The sequence below is a fragment of the Dendropsophus ebraccatus genome, chromosome 13 (genome assembly GCF_027789765.1).
Source record: "Dendropsophus ebraccatus isolate aDenEbr1 chromosome 13, aDenEbr1.pat, whole genome shotgun sequence".
NCBI lineage: Eukaryota > Metazoa > Chordata > Amphibia > Anura > Hylidae > Dendropsophus > Dendropsophus ebraccatus.
Window position 1 is genome coordinate 33,984,924 of NC_091466.1, and position 18,909 is coordinate 34,003,832.

General features: G+C 45.2%; 1 pseudogene; it reads left to right on the forward strand.

Moving 5' to 3' along the window:
• LOC138770542 (zinc finger protein 665-like) overlaps positions 1-18,579 on the forward strand; it is a 151,446-nt pseudogene extending 132,867 nt beyond the window's left edge.
• The last annotated feature ends 330 nt before the right edge of the window (positions 18,580-18,909 follow it).

The window sequence follows — 18,909 nt, forward strand, 5'->3', positions numbered from 1 at the left end:
TACCATCTGCCGCCAGATTACCCTCTTCTGCAGCCGTCTCCCCCCCCCCTCCTCCTGGAGCGCAGCATAGCGAGACCCAGCAGAAATCACCATAGGTGAAGGGGAGCGAGAAGCAACTACTTTAGCATAATTCACAGGGGATTTCATATATTCATCAAGCTTGAGAGACTTATCTTTCGCTGTTCCAGCTTTCTTATTAGAGTTTCTTGAGGTCATTGTGACCACTCCTCCCTTTCAGAGACGGCAGAAATAACTACAGAAGAAACACCAGTATTAGCTTTGCACATATAGGTCATAATAAAACGGAGTTAGTAGTGCAGGGTCAGATCCAGGAGAGCGTCTAACAAAATCCATATAATTTACACTGTACCTTGACCCCAATTGCAGTCCCGAAAAAACAATCAGCATTTTCCACAGAGCAGCTTTAATCTCCTACAATGCTCTGAACCAGCAGTCACTTCCACGATGATCTGAAAGTTAGGGGAGAGCAGAGCAAAGGTAATCAGTTTCTCAGCTCCCCTTGTGTACTGACACAGTTTTAGCTCCTGAGTGACCTTAGCAAAGAGCGGGGGCTGAGAGCCGGACAGCACCGGCGCCCGACCGGGGGGGGAGGGGGGGAGAGACGCCGCGGCCCCCCCAGAGCCCCCGAAAAGGGGACCCAGGGGAACCGCCCGCCCACCCCCCACCCCACCGGCCCGGCCCCGCCACCACCAACCCCCCGCCATCCCTCCAACAAGCATGGTTACTCACGTCCGGGCAGAGCTTCATCTGCGCCTCGGACCAGGACTGAACGGTACGTCACAAATCAGGCCCCCAACAGGGCGCATTCTTATTGGTCCTCGGCCTCACGTGACGTACCGGGGCCTTCCAACCCACCGCCTGCGGCGATTCTTCGGGGAAATACCCCGTCCCTTGCTCCACGCCACACAATGCACCCTGCGTCCACCTCCGGAGCATCCTCGCCTCGTGCCGAGTGGCTAGGCTACAGTTAGCCTCCCAGTCCATCCACCGGACAGTATCCCCGCCAGGCCTGTCCTTGGCCACCTGCCCGACCGGCATACCAGGGACTTCCCTGGGTCGTCACCGCTTCATCTCAGGGGGCCTTAGTTGGTGCCGCTTGAACGGAGGAGGAGAGGGGGGGAGGAGGAGAGGGGAGAGCAGAGCTTCCAGCGGCGTGCGTCCTACGTCATGACGCGCCGCCCCCGAGTTCCCTCTCCACTGCCAGGAGAGACCTCCATGCACAACCCAACCAGTGTATATTTAACTACTTAGCTCCCAGGTCTTGAACAGATCATGCTTACCTGCCTGCGCTTCCGCCTGCTTCTCAGTCTTGCGGTTCACAGCCAATCAGTGCACTGTCCCGCTGCAGTGTTAAATGTGCATTGTCTGAAGCTTTTACCTACCAATCCTATGACGAGAATTACTATAGACAATATGCAGAACATTTAATGTGCCAACTTGTTTATATATTTCACGTAGACAAAAAAGATTTAGCCAATGTATGTGGCCGAAATAAGATCAGCACTCTCCTCTCCTGACATCCTCTGTGCTGCTGTGACCTCCCCTATACTATCAGCACCGGCCTCTCCTGACATCCTCGGTGCTGCTGTGACCTCCCCTATAAGATCAGCACCCTCTTCTCCTGACATCCTCTGTGCTGCTGTGACCTCCCCTATAAGATCAGCATCGTCCTCTCCTGACATCCTCTGTGCTGCTGTGACCCCCTATAAGATCAGCACCGTCCTCTCCTGACATCCCCTGTGCTGCCAGGACCCTGTGACTTCCCATATAAGATCAGCACCGTCCTCTCCTGACATCCTCTGTGCTGCCAGGACCCTGTGACTTCCCATATAAGATCAGCACCCTCCTCTCCTGACATCTTCTGTGCTGCTGTGACGCCTCTATAAGATCAGTAAACACACCCCTCTTACGGGTGGGTCAGGGGTTCCAATTAGAACAACGCACCACTTAACCCACAGGCCGAAGCCTGGGGTACAATACCCCTTTAAACAAAAATAACCCCCCTAAATAAAATATAACTGTAGCTTTAATGATTTACTTAAAATATTATTAGTGAACTTAGTTAGTTAAAATGACATAACACCCAGACATATCACTAAATCACTGAGGATATAAATATCCTCCTCCTAATATCCAACACTAAACTAGTGCAGCCTGCAGAACTGCACTGTAGTATTATAGGACTGGGTATATGGGAATAAAACACAGATCGTGCCCCACTCTCTACATGTTTCATAGCAACAGCAATGTCATTAGGAGAAAAATAGGCAACACTGGTTACCTATACTGGCTGCTATTTATATGTGTACCCATTAATATAGCTGTTAGTAACGCCCCAAACAATCACTTATAGTTGGCCAATGATTGGACATGTTATTATAAGGTGCACTCCTGCATACTCGCTATTGGAAAAAGACATTGTCCTCATCCGCCTCTTTTTCTAAACCGCCACTCACCGATTGCCACATCATCAGATCGCGTCAAACCATGTCACAGAAACCGGCGGTCACATGACATGTCCTTGTCACATGATCGTATGATGCCGGAAGTGACAACAGTGCAACGTCAATGAGCACGTGATCCAAAGTTGTCACATGACCGTATCACCTCTTATATTCCACGCATGACATCTAACTTAGAACCCAGCGCGCTGCCGACATCCGATGCGCATGTCACCACACTTAGGTCCAAAACCATTATTCCAGTTGTGGTGCACATGACAGCACACTTAGTCTCTGGTGAAAGCGGAATATACCGCTACTGGTCAAAATCATGGTGCCACTATTGTTATCATTTAGTATATATAATAGACACCATTATAGCTTAATAAATGTAATATGTAGAATGGTTTTTTATTAGAATAAGAAGTTTAAATATATATCAGTATATTCACAGGTAAGTATATAAATCAATGGATACACACACACACATATATATATACCTATATGTATATTCAGTGATATAATCATAAATCAAGGCCAAACAAATACATATAAAAGCCAGATGGTAACAATTTTATGTTCACAAATGATATATTACTGTATTATACCTAAGAACATTACTGCTCACAGGTAAAAAATATATTTACAAAAATATTAGAGGAAAGCAGCAGATGAGAAGCCCTCATTCAGCCCCAGAGGAACTTGACTCTGGAGGCGAAATATCCATCTCGCCTCTTCCTTCAAAAGAATTTTATCAATATCGCCCTTACGTGAACCCAATTTCATCTGACAAAGGCCCCAGAATTTGATATCATCAACTCTACCACCATGAATATGTTGGATATGTCTCGCCAGAGATGTATCTGACTCTGTACGGATAGTGCTCATATGTTTTGACACTCTTCGATGTAACTCCTGAGTTGTCTTCCCAACATATATTAGTGGGCATGTACACTGTGCAATATAAATCACGTTTTTGCTACTACAGTTCAGAAATTGCCTAACTTCATATGTTCTCCCATCCACAGGGTTTCGAAATATTTTGGTTTTGGTCATGTGTCTACACAGACCACAATGACCACACAGAAAAAAACCCCTCACGTTACTCTCTAACCATGTGCGCGGACCAGATGTAGATTGAAGGTGACTATGCACCAACATATCCTTAAGATTAGGACCTCTCCTAAAAGTCACACACGGATGTTTACTAATCACGGGGGCTAGATCTGTGTCTGCCTTCAACAAATGCCAGTGCCGCCTCAGAATTGCCATTACTTTATCCGTATGACCATCATAATTGCCAATGCATCTAATCATCTTCTCCGTCTCACAAGGACGGGTATTCTGTAACAGGCTAGATCTATAACTACTGCAAGCTCTATGATATGCCATCCGTAGATGTTTACTAGGGTACCCCCTATGCCGAAATCTCTGATAGAGATTTTTACATTCCAGCTGGAATTTATGCTCTTCCGAGCAATTGCGACGGGCCCTTAAATATTGGCCAATTGGTATACTACGTCGCAGGGACCCAGGATGCCAGCTTTTCCATTGGAGCAGAGAGTTGGCAGATGTTGGTTTGCGGTAGATAACAGTCTGGATTTAGAGAGCATCGTCTATATAGATCTGTAAATCCCAAAAATTACTACTCCGGCCACCAAATTCATACGTGAAAAGCATCCCAATATAATTTCTGTTCAGTGTCAACAAATACCTGTAATAAGGACGCATCCCCATCCCATAGGATATACCGCGCCCAAAGTAAGATATGTGACGTAAACAAACTCAAATCATCATCACCAAAAAACAATCGTGTTCTCCCACCACCCTAAAAACAAATGAGCATTATTTGATGCACAAGAAGACCCCATAGCAGTGCCTTGTGTTTGATGATAGAATTGTCCATTAAACAAAAAATAATTGTGTGTCAAAATGAATTCTAACAAATCAACAACAAAAGTATTATGTGCCCGAAAGTGTCTGCTTTTTGTGCTCAAAAAATAAGAGGTGGCCTGAATCCCGAATGACGTAAATTGCTATATAGGCTCTCCACATCCAGACTGGCAAGCACTGTATTTTCGTTCACAGTTAGATCCATTAATTTTGTAACCATATCTTTCGTGTCCTTAACATAGGATGGTAAAGAGGATACCAGAGGTGCCAAAATATTGTATTTGCTCGCCCCCTGTGTCAAACAGTTGTTACCAGACACTATAGGTCTTTACGTCACATATTTTACTTTGGGCACGGTATTCAGAGGTCAGAGAGGTCAGTGCTGGCTTCAGAGGAGATAGCTGGTGATGTAGCTGTAAATTAACTCTTTGTTGTCCTGTTTTGGTTCCTCATCTCCCTCAACCCCTCCCCTCTCCGTAAGAGAACCATGAAGACAGGGGGGAGAGCTTCAAACTGCTTTCGCATGATAAAAATGTATTTTTCAGCTAATAAACCGAATTACAAAGTTTCTTAAAATCACCTGTACTATTGATTTCTGCAAAAAAATAAAAATAAACAACAGTGACACTTTAAGCACTAAAGTCCGTATCCAGATTATCTATTTGCTGCCAAAGTGTTTTATATTATTCAGAGACTGCACAGTAAAGCTTTTCTATTGTTATCACTGAGACTCATCTTTCCATCTGCACCAGCACCTATACACATCCGCCACACACCTTGGGTCATTTTTCCCCTCTCTGTGGGTGGCAGTACCGATAGTCCAGGTGGGTCATTGCCACTCAGGACTGCCGTGACAAGAGCCCAAGGAACCCATCACAGCCTGGCAGGTCACCAACCATTTTGGGGAAGTACAGCCAGCCACAACACTAAAGCAGGTACCAACATCGCACCTGTGTGCTGGACTATCACTGGCATCACACATACCATCCCTGGCAGAGCTGTACAACACAACCGACCAACCATCACAGAAGTGGTGTCACCAGTAACAGCCCAGCACGTCACTGGTCGAGTACCACAATTACTTAGCAGCTCCACATTCCAGGGCCGTCTTAACAAAACGATGGGCCCCTGGGCATAGCTGTGAACTGGGCCCCCCGACCCAAGATCAAGTCCCCGCATCCCCCCTACCCCCAACCTTGTGCTGTGCAGCCCCATGTGGGTGTATATTGTACTGTATAGTTCTGTATGGGTGTATATTGTACTGTATAGTTCTGTATGGGCGTATATTGTTCTGTTTCGGTGTATATTGTACTGTATGGTTCTGTATGGGTGTGTATTGTACTGTATGGTTCTGTATGGGTGTATATTGTACTGTATGGTTCTGTATGGGTGTGTATTGTACTGTATGGTTCTGTATGGGTGTATATTGTACTGTATGGTTCTGTATAGATGTATACTGTTCTGTATGGCTCTGTATGGGTGTAAATTGTACTGTATGGCTCTGTATGGGTGTACTGTATATTGTACTGTATGGTTCTGTATGGGTGTACTGTATATTGTACTGTATGGTTCTGTATGGGTGTACTGTCTATTGTACTGTATGGTTCTGTATGGGTGTACTGTATATTGTACTGTATGGTTCTGTATGGGTGTATATTGTACTGTATGGTTCTGTATGGGTGTATATTGTACTGTATGGCTCTGTATGGGTGTATATTGTACTGTATGGCTCTGTATGGGTGTATATTGTACTGTATGGCTCTGTATGGGTGTATATTGTACTGTATGGCTCTGTATGGGTGTATATTGTACTGTATGGCTGTAATCTATGTATATATATATATATATATATAAATATCTTTACACATGTTAGGCTTGTTTTTACATAGTACAAACCTGGCCATACATGCAGTCTGGGGGGGGGGGGAGGGTACAGCAGCCTCAAGTGTATGGTGTATGGGGGTACAGCAGCCTGAAGGGGAGAACACAGCAGTCTGGGGGGGGGAGGGGGTGCACATTGCAGCTTGGGAGGTACAGATCAGCTACAGGTGGACAGGGGCAAAGCAGCCTGGGGGAGAGGGGGCAGCTATGGGGGAACAGGGGTAGGTGTGTGTGTGTGTGTGTTCTTCTCTCAGCCCAGATCTGCAGACTCCCACCTCTTCTCTGTCCCGACCTCCCTGCTATCTACAGCCCCAGGTACCTGACATTTCGTGCAGTGGAGCCCAGGACAGGAGGGGGATGGTCAGGAAGCTCTGTAGCTGGAGGTTAGCAGCCTGTAGCCTCCTGCTCTCCACACTGCTGGTCTCCTGCTATGGCAGCACAGGCTGCAGCTGCTGTGAGGCCCCACACATAACCATCCCAAGGCCTGCTGGGGGCAGGAAGTCCCAGGCCAGGAGGAACATGGGACCAGTCCACAGGGGGCGGGGCTTAACGGAGGGGGCCCACATCACAGACCGGCCCTGCAGCTTATTTCTGTGAGGAGAGGAGAGCGCTGGGGCAGTGCGCAGTGTCAGTGCGGCCCTGTAATGTACTGGGGAGAGGGGGCACAGCGTGGCTTATCAGCTTCCCTTCCTTTCTGCAGGGTAGGCGGCTGCCACTGGGGCCCCCCATGAGTCATAGGCCCCCGGGCAGCCGCCTACCCTGCCCAATGGGAAAGACGGCCCTGCCACATTCCTGCCCATAGAGGTGAGTGTCAGCGTGACATCCTGTTTATGATGCCTAATAGGGTATATGGACGGGGTTAGGGGGGGGAGACAAACTCTTTAATTAATCTTAGGGCCCTATTCCACAGGAACGATAATCGGCCCCATTCGACCGATTATCGCTCGGTGAAATAGAGAGAACGATCAGCCGATGATCGTGTCATCGGCTGATTGTTCATTTAGGGCCAGACCTAAAATCATCGTTCCCCCATCGCGCATTACTACAGTGGAATAGCGGTGCACGGCGGGCGACCGATGATTTGAGAAGCAGCAGCAGCATACATTACCTGTCAGGTCTTCTGCTCCGCTCTGTCTTCCTCCCCGGGTCCCGCACGCTCTGGCTTCAGAATGGCCTGTCAGCTGACAGACCACTCAGCCAATCACAGGCCGGGACCGCCACAGCCAGCTGACAGGCCATTCTGAAGCTAGAGCGCGCGGGACCCGGGGAGGAAGACAGAGCGGAGCAGAAGACCTGACAGGTAATGTATGCTGCAAGGGCTGCAAGGACATCGGTAACGATGTCCCTGCAGCCCTCGCTCAATGATCATTGGGCCGTGAAATAGGCCCAGTAGACGAGCGGTGATATAGCAGATTGGCGCTCATTTACATCGTAGATTGGGCCCTCCTCGGCCCGTGGAATAGGGCCCTTAGCGTCGTAAGTACTAGATTGGTTACATGTTAGTTGTGTGGCTTTTTGTACCCAGCATGTGTTTTTTATTAGAACTTATACACTTATACAGTGCCAGGTTCTGCAGTAATACTTACAGATATTCCAAAAGCTGCCATCTTTTTGCCAAATCTTTGTAGAAACCACTGCCAGAATGGGATACTAAGGACAGCAGAAATCTGCAAATGATAAAAACATTCAAATATTATCTATCTATCTATCTATCTATCTATCTATCTATCTATCTCCTATCTATCTATCTATCTATCTATCTATCTATCTATCTCCTATCTATCTATCTATCGCTCCATGTAATAGAGACAAGGATCAGTCGATGAAGCGATAATCGGCTGATCGTTGGCTTAGGTTAGGACCAAAAATCACTGGGTGCCAACCACGCATCACTACATATAATAGCGGTCCACAGCTGACGGCTAACGATTGCCCAAACACCTGTTACCTTACCTATCCCTGCTCCCGGTCTTCTCTACTTTGCTTCGCAGGTTTGCAGTCCCAGCAGCAGCGTCTGAGCGGCCTGTCAGCCAATCAGAGGCCGCTCAGACACTGCTGTTGCTGGGGCCGGGAATCTGCACAGCACAGGAGAGAAGACCGGGAGCAGGGAGAGGTAAGTTATAAGGTGTTTGGGCAAGGACTGCAGGGACATCACTAACAATGTCCATGCAGCCCTTACTGCCCAATTATTGGGCCATGTAATAGGTCCAGTAAACTAAAATGATTGGGCCGTAGTCAGCGCGTGTAATAGGACCCTGACTATCTTCTCGTACAATGGATACATTAAAGCCAAAAAGAACTAACAGGGCAAAGCATGGTGCAGATACTGTATGTACATCAATGGAGGCTTAAAGGGATACTCCGACAAATTTGTTTTTTTTCCCAAATCAACTGGTGTCAGAGAGTGACAAAGATTCATAAATTACTTTTCTTAAGAAAACTCAAGTCATCCAGTACTTATCAGCTGTTGTATGTCCTGCAGGAAGAGGTGTATTATTTTCAGTATGACACAGTGCTCTCTGCTGCAACCTCTGTCAATGTTAGGAACTGTCCAGAGCAGCAGCAAATCCTCATAGAAAACCTCTTGTGCTCTGGATAGTTCTTGACATGGACAGAGGTGGCAGCAGAGAGCACTGTGTCACACTGGAAAGAATACACCACTTCCTGCAGGACATACAGCAGCTGATAAGTATTATCTATCTATCTATCTATCTATCTATCTCATATCTATCTATCTATCTATCTATCTATCTGCAGGTTCTCATTCACATTGTAGGCAATGCGGCATGAAGATATTATGGTCAGGTTGTATCCAGGGGAGTGCTGTAGCGGTCTTGTAGGAGGGCCACTTAATGGAGTAGCTGTGTCTCATGTAGGCTCGTCTTCCCAACCTACAGATGACGCCTCGGACTTCTCGGTGTGAATTAGTCCCAAGCCTGGGTCTCTCTCCAAGCAGGAGCTAAACCGCATCGATCAGGTAAGTGATCACAGTTATTGCGCTCCTCTCGTCCTGGCGATGAGTCCATAGCGGTACTCTCGTGCCCTCTGGTTAGACATGCCTGGAGACTCTCCTTGTGGTATCCTCCTCAGACATATGGATAAATATATAAGTAAAAACCTCCCATAACGACCCTCTAGTTATTCCTCGGGTGATCAACCGATCATGACATGGATCCCGGCGTCCTTTTGCACAAGATCTATAAATTAAGCAAAAACAGAACATTAGATACTAGTCTCATATAGTTCATGTTGATGCAAACACAGGATATATTTGGCAGTTCAATAGCAAGTCATCTCCTATACATACCACTAGTAACTTTATATTCAATATTGAGGCCCTACGGCCCCAATGCTCCATGTTTGTGAATCCACTCTCTCTCCTTTTTAGGAGTGTGTGCCTATCACCTCCCCTCTTTGGCTGAACAACTTGATCGATTATCATGAATTTTAGATCCCTTTCGGTGTGCCCGACATTGGGGAAATGCTTAGGTACAGGTAAGTCCATTTTGCCCTTACAGATCGAATATCTGTGTTGGGTTAACCTAGTTTTAAGGTCATTGGTGGTTTCCCCAACGTAAATTGTTTTACAAGTGCACCATAATACATACACGATCCAACTCGAGTTACACGTTAGATACTGTCTTATGGGATACTCTCTTAGGGTCACGGGGTGAATGAATTTCTCGCCCTTACACATGTGTTTGCAGTTAACACAAGATAAACATGAGTCCGATCCTTTTTTACGTGGTACTAAATATCCTTGTGTGTCCTCCTTGGGCAATGCTACATCCGTCTTGACAATTCTGTCTCTTAAATTGCTGTTCCTGCGGTATGACAATAATGGCGGATTTTGAAATTCATGTATATTTTTGTAGCTATTCTTGACAATCTGCCAATGTTTTTGAATAATTTGACCTATTTGCGGGGATAGATGTGTGTAGGTTGTTATGAAGGGAATACGATTTAATTCATTTCTGGATTTTCTTTGTGTAAGTAATGTATGTCTGTCCAGTCTATTAACCCTTTCTTTGCTCTCTTCCACTAATCTCAGTGGATATCCCCTGTCTGTGAATTCCCTGGCCATTTTGTCAAGTGTTCTATCAACATCCATTTCTGGGTCTGTGATGCTCTTGGCTCTGATCATCTGACTATATGGGAGGGATCTGATCATTTGTCGGGGATGGCAGCTGTCAAACCTGAGTGTATTGTTACAGTGCGTCTCTTTGTTATAGATGTTGCTGACCAGTCTATCCCCTATTAAGATCACTTCAACGTCCAGGTAATGTATACGATCATGTGAGTGGGTGGCTGTGAATTTAATTGTTTCATCCACGCTATTCAAATGCACTAAGAACTCATTGAACTGTGTGACCTGTCCACAGAAGGAACACGTCATCGATGGAACGCCACCACCCCAGGACATGTTGGAAGTGGTGGGTTCCATAGATCAGTGATTTTCAACCAGTGTGCCGTGGCACACTAGTGTGCCGCGACACATGGTTCGGTGTTCCGCGGGGAAAGTTCCCCAAACTATGGTGCCCCTGTGAAACAGGAGAAAATAATGGGGGAGAGAAACCTGGGGATGGGGGAGAAACAGGGGAGAGAAGCAGGGGGGAGAGAAACATGGGGATGGGGGAGAGAAACAGCGGAGAGAAGCAGGGGGAAGAGAAGTTTGGTGGAGAGAAGCAGGGGGGAGAGAAGTATGGTGGAGAGAAGCACAGGAGAGAAGCACGGAAGAGAAGCAGGGGGGAGAAAGTATGATGAAGAGAAGCACAGGAGAGAAGCGGGGGGAGAAGTATGGTGGAGAGAAGCACAGGAGAGAAGTAGGGGGGAGAAGTATGGTGGAGAGAAGCACAGGAGAGAAGCACAAGGGGAAGAAGAAAACAGGCCCAGGTTTCACACTGAGTGAGTATAAATACATTTAGAATCTATATTATTAACTATATGTATAATATGTACTGTTTTAGTGTCATTTTGTGCCATTTTGGTTGGTGGTGTGCCCCGGGATTTTTTAAGTATAAAAAGTGTGCCGCGGCTCAAAAAAGGTTGAAAATCACTGCCATAGATGACGCGCTCCTCCAACTCAGCAACCACTATATTTGCGTAGGTGGGTGCCACATTGGCACCCATCGCCAGGCCTCTCTGTTGCATATACAATTGGCCATCAAAAACAAAGTAATTGTTACTGAGGACTAAATTCAGCAATTGTAGTAAAAAATCATTCTCCTGCGGGAGCATCTGAAGTTTAGGTAAAACATTCATCATGGCTGACATCCCCCTGCGGATTTCAATAGATGTATATAAGCTACAAATGTCTAAAGTGACAAGTAAAGTGCCTGATGGAATGGACAGTGATTTGATGATGTTCAGGAAATGTGTTGAGTCTCTTAAGAAGGATCTGGCCCCTGGGGCTAATGGTTGAAAGACTTTATCCAAAAATATGGATACATGATTTACCACAGAATCTCTTCCCGATACTATCGGTCTCCAAGGGTTTTTTTTGAGATTCTTGTGAATCTTAGGAATGAAGTATAGTATAGGTGTAATCGGGTGCTCCACTATTAGAAAGTCTTTCAAGTCATCATGTATTATGTTGCTGTCATGTGCCTCTTTAACCAAAGCTGTTAGTTTTCTAGCAATAGCAAATTTTGGATCATTTTGCAATTGTATATACACCTCATTGTATATACACCCCCAGGGGCCCCCAAGTTACAGTAGGGCAGGAGAGCACAGACAACGTCCTGCAGGCTCTGGCAGTGATCCCTGGCTACAGCTAATGGCTGCTATCAGCTCCTATGTATAGTGTAACTGAGGCCGGTGATTGGCTGCAGCTCCTATGTATAGTGTAACTGAGGCCGGTGATTGGCTGCAGCTCCTATGTATAGTGTAACTGAGGCCGGTGATTGGCTGCAGCTCCTATGTATAGTGTAACTGAGGCCGGTGATTGGCTGCAGCTCCTATGTATAGTGTAACTGAGGCCGGTGAGTGGCTGCAGCTCCTATGTATAGTGTAACTGAGGCCGGTGATTGGCTGCAGCTCCTATGTATAGTGTAACTGAGGCCGGTGATTGGCTGCAGCTCCTATGTATAGTATAACTGAGGCCGGTGATTGGCTGCAGCTCCTATGTATAGTGTAACTGAGGCCGGTGATTGGCTGCAGCTCCTATGTATAGTGTAACTGAGGCCGGTGATTGGCTGCAGCTCCTATGTATAGTGTAACTGAGGCCGGTGATTGGCTGCAGCTCCTATGTATAGTGTAACTGAGGCCGGTGATTGGCTGCAGCTCCTATGTATAGTGTAACTGAGGCCGGTGATTGGCTGCAGCTCCTATGTATAGTGTAACTGAGGCCGGTGATTGGCTGCAGCTCCTATGTATAGTGTAAGTGAGGCTGGTGATTGGCTGCAGCTCCTATGTATAGTGTAACTCAGGCCGGTGATTGGCTGCAGCTCCTATGTATAGTGTAACTCAGGCCAGTGATTGGCTGCAGCTCCTATGTATAGTGTAACTGAGGCGGGTGATTGGCTGCAGCTCCTATGTATAGTGTAACTGAGGCCGGTGATTGGCTGCAGCTCCTATGTATAGTGTATTATAATGTCACTAAGGTGATACGGTGTATTTTATTGAGGAAAAAATAAAGTGGTATTCAGTCCTTAAAGTGACTGTACCACCAGGCCCAGGCTGAAGCACTGGAGGCGGGCCAATCCACCCTTAGTGGGAGGAAACCCCCGTCCCTCTATGATAGGGTTCCATTGATTCTAATGGAGTCACGTCATGGAGGGGCTGGGGTTTCCTCCCACTAAGGGTGGGACGGCCCACCTCCAGTGCTTCAGCCTGGGCCTGGTGGTACAGTCACTTTAAGTGGTGGTCACTGTATGGCGGTAATATTGGTCTGTATACAGTGTATATAGAGTCATTATGCGGTGGTCACTCTTTGGCAGTAATATTGGTCTGTATATAGTGTGTATATACAGTCATTACTGCCATACATTGACTGCCACATAACGACCCTATATATACACTATATAAAGACCAATATTACTGCCATAGAGTGACCACCACATAATGACTATATATACAGACCAATATTACTGCCATAAAGTGACCACCACATAATGACTATATATACACACTATATACAGATCAATATTACTGCCATACAGTGACTGCCGCATAATATTGATCTGTATATGGTGTATTTAGAGTCATTATATGGTGGTGACTCTATGGCAGTAATATTGGTCTGTATATAGAGCAAAAAATTCACACAGGGGAGAAGCCATTTTCATGTTCAGAACGTAGGAAATGTTTTACAAAGAAATCCAGTCTTACTCAACATCAAAAAATTTACACAGGGGAGAAGCCATTTTCATGTTCAGAACGTAGGAAATGTTTTACAAAGAAATCCAGTCTTACTCAACATCAAAAAATTCACACAGGGGAGAAGCCATTTTCATGTTCAGAATGTGGGAAATGTTTTACTAAGAAATCCAGTCTTACTAAACATCAAAAAATCCGCACAGGGGAGAAACCCATTTTCATGTTCAGAATGTGGGAAATGTTGTACAAAGAAATACAGTCTTACTCAGCATCAAATAATTTGCACAAGCCATTTTCATGTTCAGAATGTGGGAAATGTTTTACTAAGAAATCCAGCCTTACTAAACGTTAAATAATTCACACAGGGGAGAAGCCATATTCATGTTCAGAATGTGGGAAATGTTTTACAAAGAAATCCAGTCTTACTAAACATCAAATAATTCGCACAGGGGAGAAGCCATTTTCATGTTCAGAATGTGGGAAAAGTTTTTTTTTACAGAAATCAGATCTTACTAAACATCAAAAAATTCACACAGGGGAGAAACCATTTTCATGTTCAGAATGTGGAATTTTTTTTTTTACAGAAATCAGATCTTACTAAATATCAAAAAATCCACACAACGGATAAGCCTTTTTCATGTTCAGAATGTGGGAAATTTTTTACAAAGAACTACAGTCTTACTCAACATCAAAAAATTCACACAGGAGACAAGCCATTTTTATGTTCAGAGTGTGGGAAATGTTTTACAAAGAAATGCAGTCTTACTAAACATCAAATAATTTGCACAGGGGAGAAGCCATTTTCATGTTCAGAATGTGGGAAATGTTTTACAAAGTAATCCAGTCTTACTAAACATAAAAAAATTCAAACAGGGGAGAATCCATTTTCATGTTTAGGATGTGGGAAATGTTTTACAAAGAAATACAGTCTTACGAAACATAAAATAATTCGCACAGGGGTGAAGCCATTTTAATGTTTAGAATGTGGGAAAAGTTTTTTTACAGAAATCAGATTTTTAGTGACTCCGCCCACTGGACTCTTTACCACAGAATGGTCAGGGATTTCAATCAACAAGTTACACTGAATCTGTTCACACAAAGATATATATCAATCCGCTCAGTTCTTCCTACTCTATAATATGATGGCCATAGATTAGATAGCATTGTCTTGGTGACTGCTCTCCTATTAAAGGAAAACTATCATGGCAGCTACAGAAGCCTTGAGAAGGCTGCCAAGACAGCTGATTGACACCATATTCTTTCATTGCTTGGGGGTAAAGCATCTAGGGAGTTAAACGAACAGTGTTGGAGTGAGACAGCGGGTGACAACTGCAGATATACCCACTCCATACTTCCTTAAAGAGCAACGCCAGCGAAAAACTTTCTTTCAAATCGACTGGTGTCAAAGTGCCAGAGATTTGTAATTTACTTCTATTAAATAATTTCAGGTCTTCCACTAGTAGCTCTATGTGCCGGGCTCTGCTGAAAAGAGAAGAGAATGGGGTGAGTATCAATAGGGCTCCCTCTCTCCCCCCTAGTACGGCAACCAAATTCTGCAAGGGAGGGCGGCAATTATGGATACATTATGATATCAATGTGCCCCCTTACTCCATGGGATTCAGGGAGGATGGCATGGCATCCCCACTTAACCCTTTGTGTGCCAACTGAACCATGAAGTATGGAGGCATGCCATCCTCACTTAACCCCATGGGGGGGGGGGCACATTGATGTCACAATGTACCCTTCCCAGCAAGGTAGGGGGTTAATTGCCCCCTTTTCTTGCTGGGATGGGTGCAGTGTTGGGAGAAGAAGGGGAGCGCGATTGATACTCTCCTCCGACGTCTCTTCTTCAGCAGAGCCTGGTGCACTGAGCTACAAGTGTGCTAGGCTCTGCCTCTTTAAAGATGGAGCCTTCAAAACAACAGCTGCAGCCACTGACTGGCTGAGATGACAATGCTCCAGCATCAGGGGAAAAATGCAGACTCAAAAAACGCCCAAAGTATCAAAGACCTAGGGTCCTATCAATGCAGCAAGGAAGCCCCATGCAAATCCAGTAGGCAACACTAAAGGTAGGAATATTCAGTGCTGTACATAGGTAGGAGCCCATGCAATAAACTACATGACTGCCATGGAGAAAAAGTGTGTAATCTGATGGACCCACAATGGTCTTTATAACCCCTTCACTATTTACTTAATTTCAAAGATTTAAACAGCCAAGACTGGAGTTATCTCCTATCCCGACTATTGTAGCGTGCATGAGTGCAGTGACCTGGGGTAACGATGTTAGTGCTCAAGTTATATGTAAAAAACAAACAAACAAAAAAATCAGCAGTGCATCATCCTAGTTCTACATTTGTACCACAAGAGGGCAGCATATCACATTAAAAAATCTCTTCCCTATAAGCCTAAATACTGGAGGCTGGAGCAGGTGGATGTTATTCTATGATTACCTATATATCTGCCAGAATCTATCTATCTATCTCTCTATCGGTGTGTTTACACAGACAGTTATCTGACAGATTTTTGAAGCCAAAGCCAGGAACAGACTATAAACAGGGAACAGGTCACAAAGGAGAGACTGAGATTTCTCCTCTTTTCAAATCCAAAACCTGTCAGATTTATCTGCCTGTGTAAACGCACCATATCTCCCAGTAATACATAGGATTAGTGTCTGATCTGGGACAGCAGGATGTGAGAGAGTATTACTACAGCCAGGGCTGGCTCCAGGTTTTTGTGGGCTCTTGGGCGACCATGCCTCAGCGGGCCCCTCATTTACACACTATGCACAATAACGTGAGACACCACTAACATATACAAACATACATTATTGACATAGATACTGACCGACTGACTGACACTGACACAAGCGGACACTGACACACAGCAGTTACAGGTCAGTCTTCTCCCTCTTCCTCTCTGTCGGGCTGCTCTCCACACTGAGAGGTTGAGGACCTTAAGGTCATGTGATCAGGTCCTTCACCCTTTTCAATCTCTGTGCAGGTCCTGCTCCGTCTCCTGTGTCTTCTGATGTTCAGTGCACACCCTGGACTGCAGTGAGCGGGCTGAACATCAGAAAACCGGGCCCCTCTCCCTCTCTGGGCCCCTAGAGATGCTTTGGGCCCCGGCACTTGCCCAGGTAAGCCCTGTGCTGACGCCGCCCCTGACTACAGCTCCTTCATGCTTTGTCACCCAGCTTTCCCAGACTCCTACAATGACTATACAATCCCTGGGCTGCAGGGTTGTGGGAAAGCTGGGTGCCCTCATTCATATCCTGTATATTTTCACCTGCTTTTTTGGGTTATTTTCAGCTTGGAAACAAGATGAGATGTAAATGAGCTGAATCGTTTTCTCCAAGGAGACACTGCACAGATTTTATTTTACACAATTAGATATAGAAGATAAAACCGGATCCTTCATTTCCCGGTGAGCCCGTGCTGGAGCGGTGGCCATGTGGGCAGTCGCCTAGGGGCATCTTTCCAGGCGCCCCTGCACCATTACTTATTAAAGACGAGGATTGGGAGTATTGATCCTGCAGCTTCATTGATTTTGTCACATCTCATCCTAGAGGTGTACACTGAGCGATTTTTAAAGATTAACGATTAACGATCGCAAACGAGATATATGTTTATCGTTAACCTGAAATTGTTCACCACACGTTATTGCGATCGTTACTATGATCGTTTATTCCTTCTGATCCCAGAAAAACAATGAACAATGTACAATTACAGTGAATGATTAGTGAAAAAATGCGGAACTTGATCGAACGAACGTGGAATTACAGCGAACGATTAGCGAACAATTAACTATAATTTTAAATTTAGATCTAAATCAACGATTAACGACATACAAATGATTTTTCGATCGTTGCCTGCAATTACACAGAACGATTATTGTTTAAATTCGAACGATTTAACGATTTTTCGCACGATAATCGTCCCGTGTAATAGGGCTAAGAGGCTGAGAGCGGCCACAGCTGATGACCCACATTCACCTGTAACAGAGACTTGTATGCTCCAAGCAGAAGAGATAACTTACATGTCATCTGTAGTGTCAAATGGGGCTAAACTGCAATACTAGGCTCAGCCTATGAACAAAGGTGTAATATACTCCAGAGCTGCACTCACTAATTTGCTGATGGGGTCACTGTGTACATAACACACAAAAACATAGAAAAATGCAACAGCTCACCGCAATGGCAAGATACAGACCCACTACAGACATGGAAATAGTTAAAAGCAGCCCCCCTAACTGCCAAAAAAAATTACCACAAAAATAATGAGGCTCTTGGTTACCACTTGAAAATGGTGTAAACTACCCCACCACGTTACGGTGGCCTCATACCGGGGCAGTCCTATGCTGTGTACATACATTACATAACTGATCCTATACTCATCTTGAGTTGCATCCTGTATCATACCCCAGAGCTGCACTCTCTATTCTGCTGGTGGGGTCACTGTGTACATAAATGACATTACTGATCCTGTACTAATCCTGAGTTACATCCTGTAAACAAAAATTATTCCTGCTGGTTATGGTGGAAAGGAGTCAGATCACATATGAGATGTATGAGGCCCTGCAGACCAGTCATACCCCAGTAGTCCCTGTCCCCCCCAGTAGTGTCTGTAATGGAGAACTGAACATGGAGCAATAGAAGAAGGTGACTGGTCTGATGGGTCAGGTTCTCCATTATGTGGACGCCCGGGTGTGTGCTCATCCCTTTCCTGGGGTATAGATGGCACCAGGATTCACTATGGGAAGAGGATAAATCCTTTTAGGACCAGGGAGCGACCTGATATTTCCTGGCAGAAGGTATGCTGAGCCTTATAGTACCTCCTGATGAGCCTGTAGTTATAAATCTCTGCTACTCTGCTTCTCTATAGGGATTCAGCACTTGGAGCTGTCCGGAGAGCTGGTGCTGAAATCAGGTCTTACTCACCTCTCAGGACTCTGCAGGATCACTGTCCTCCAGCCACTAAAACTATCGCTCTCTGTTCACATTTGTGCATTTTATTACATTAAAATTTAAAAATATTACCAAAAATGCAACAATTGATCACAGTTACATCCTGTATTATACTGCAGAGCTGCACTCACTATTGTCTCATATAACTGTATCTATGTGAATAGACCCCAATAGTAAGATTGTAGGTTTGTGAGCTCACTGTATACAAATGTATGATCACTATTATTATCAGTCATGATGTGTCTTCAGTTAGTGCCCCCTAGTGGTGGCCGCAGATGATAAGAATTTTATTGTTGCAGAAAATTTAGAGCTGTAAGCCAAATAAAGGAAGATATGAGAAGTTAGAGTCAGGACCACTCTTTATATGAATAGTAGGAGACTGCTCTGGATGTC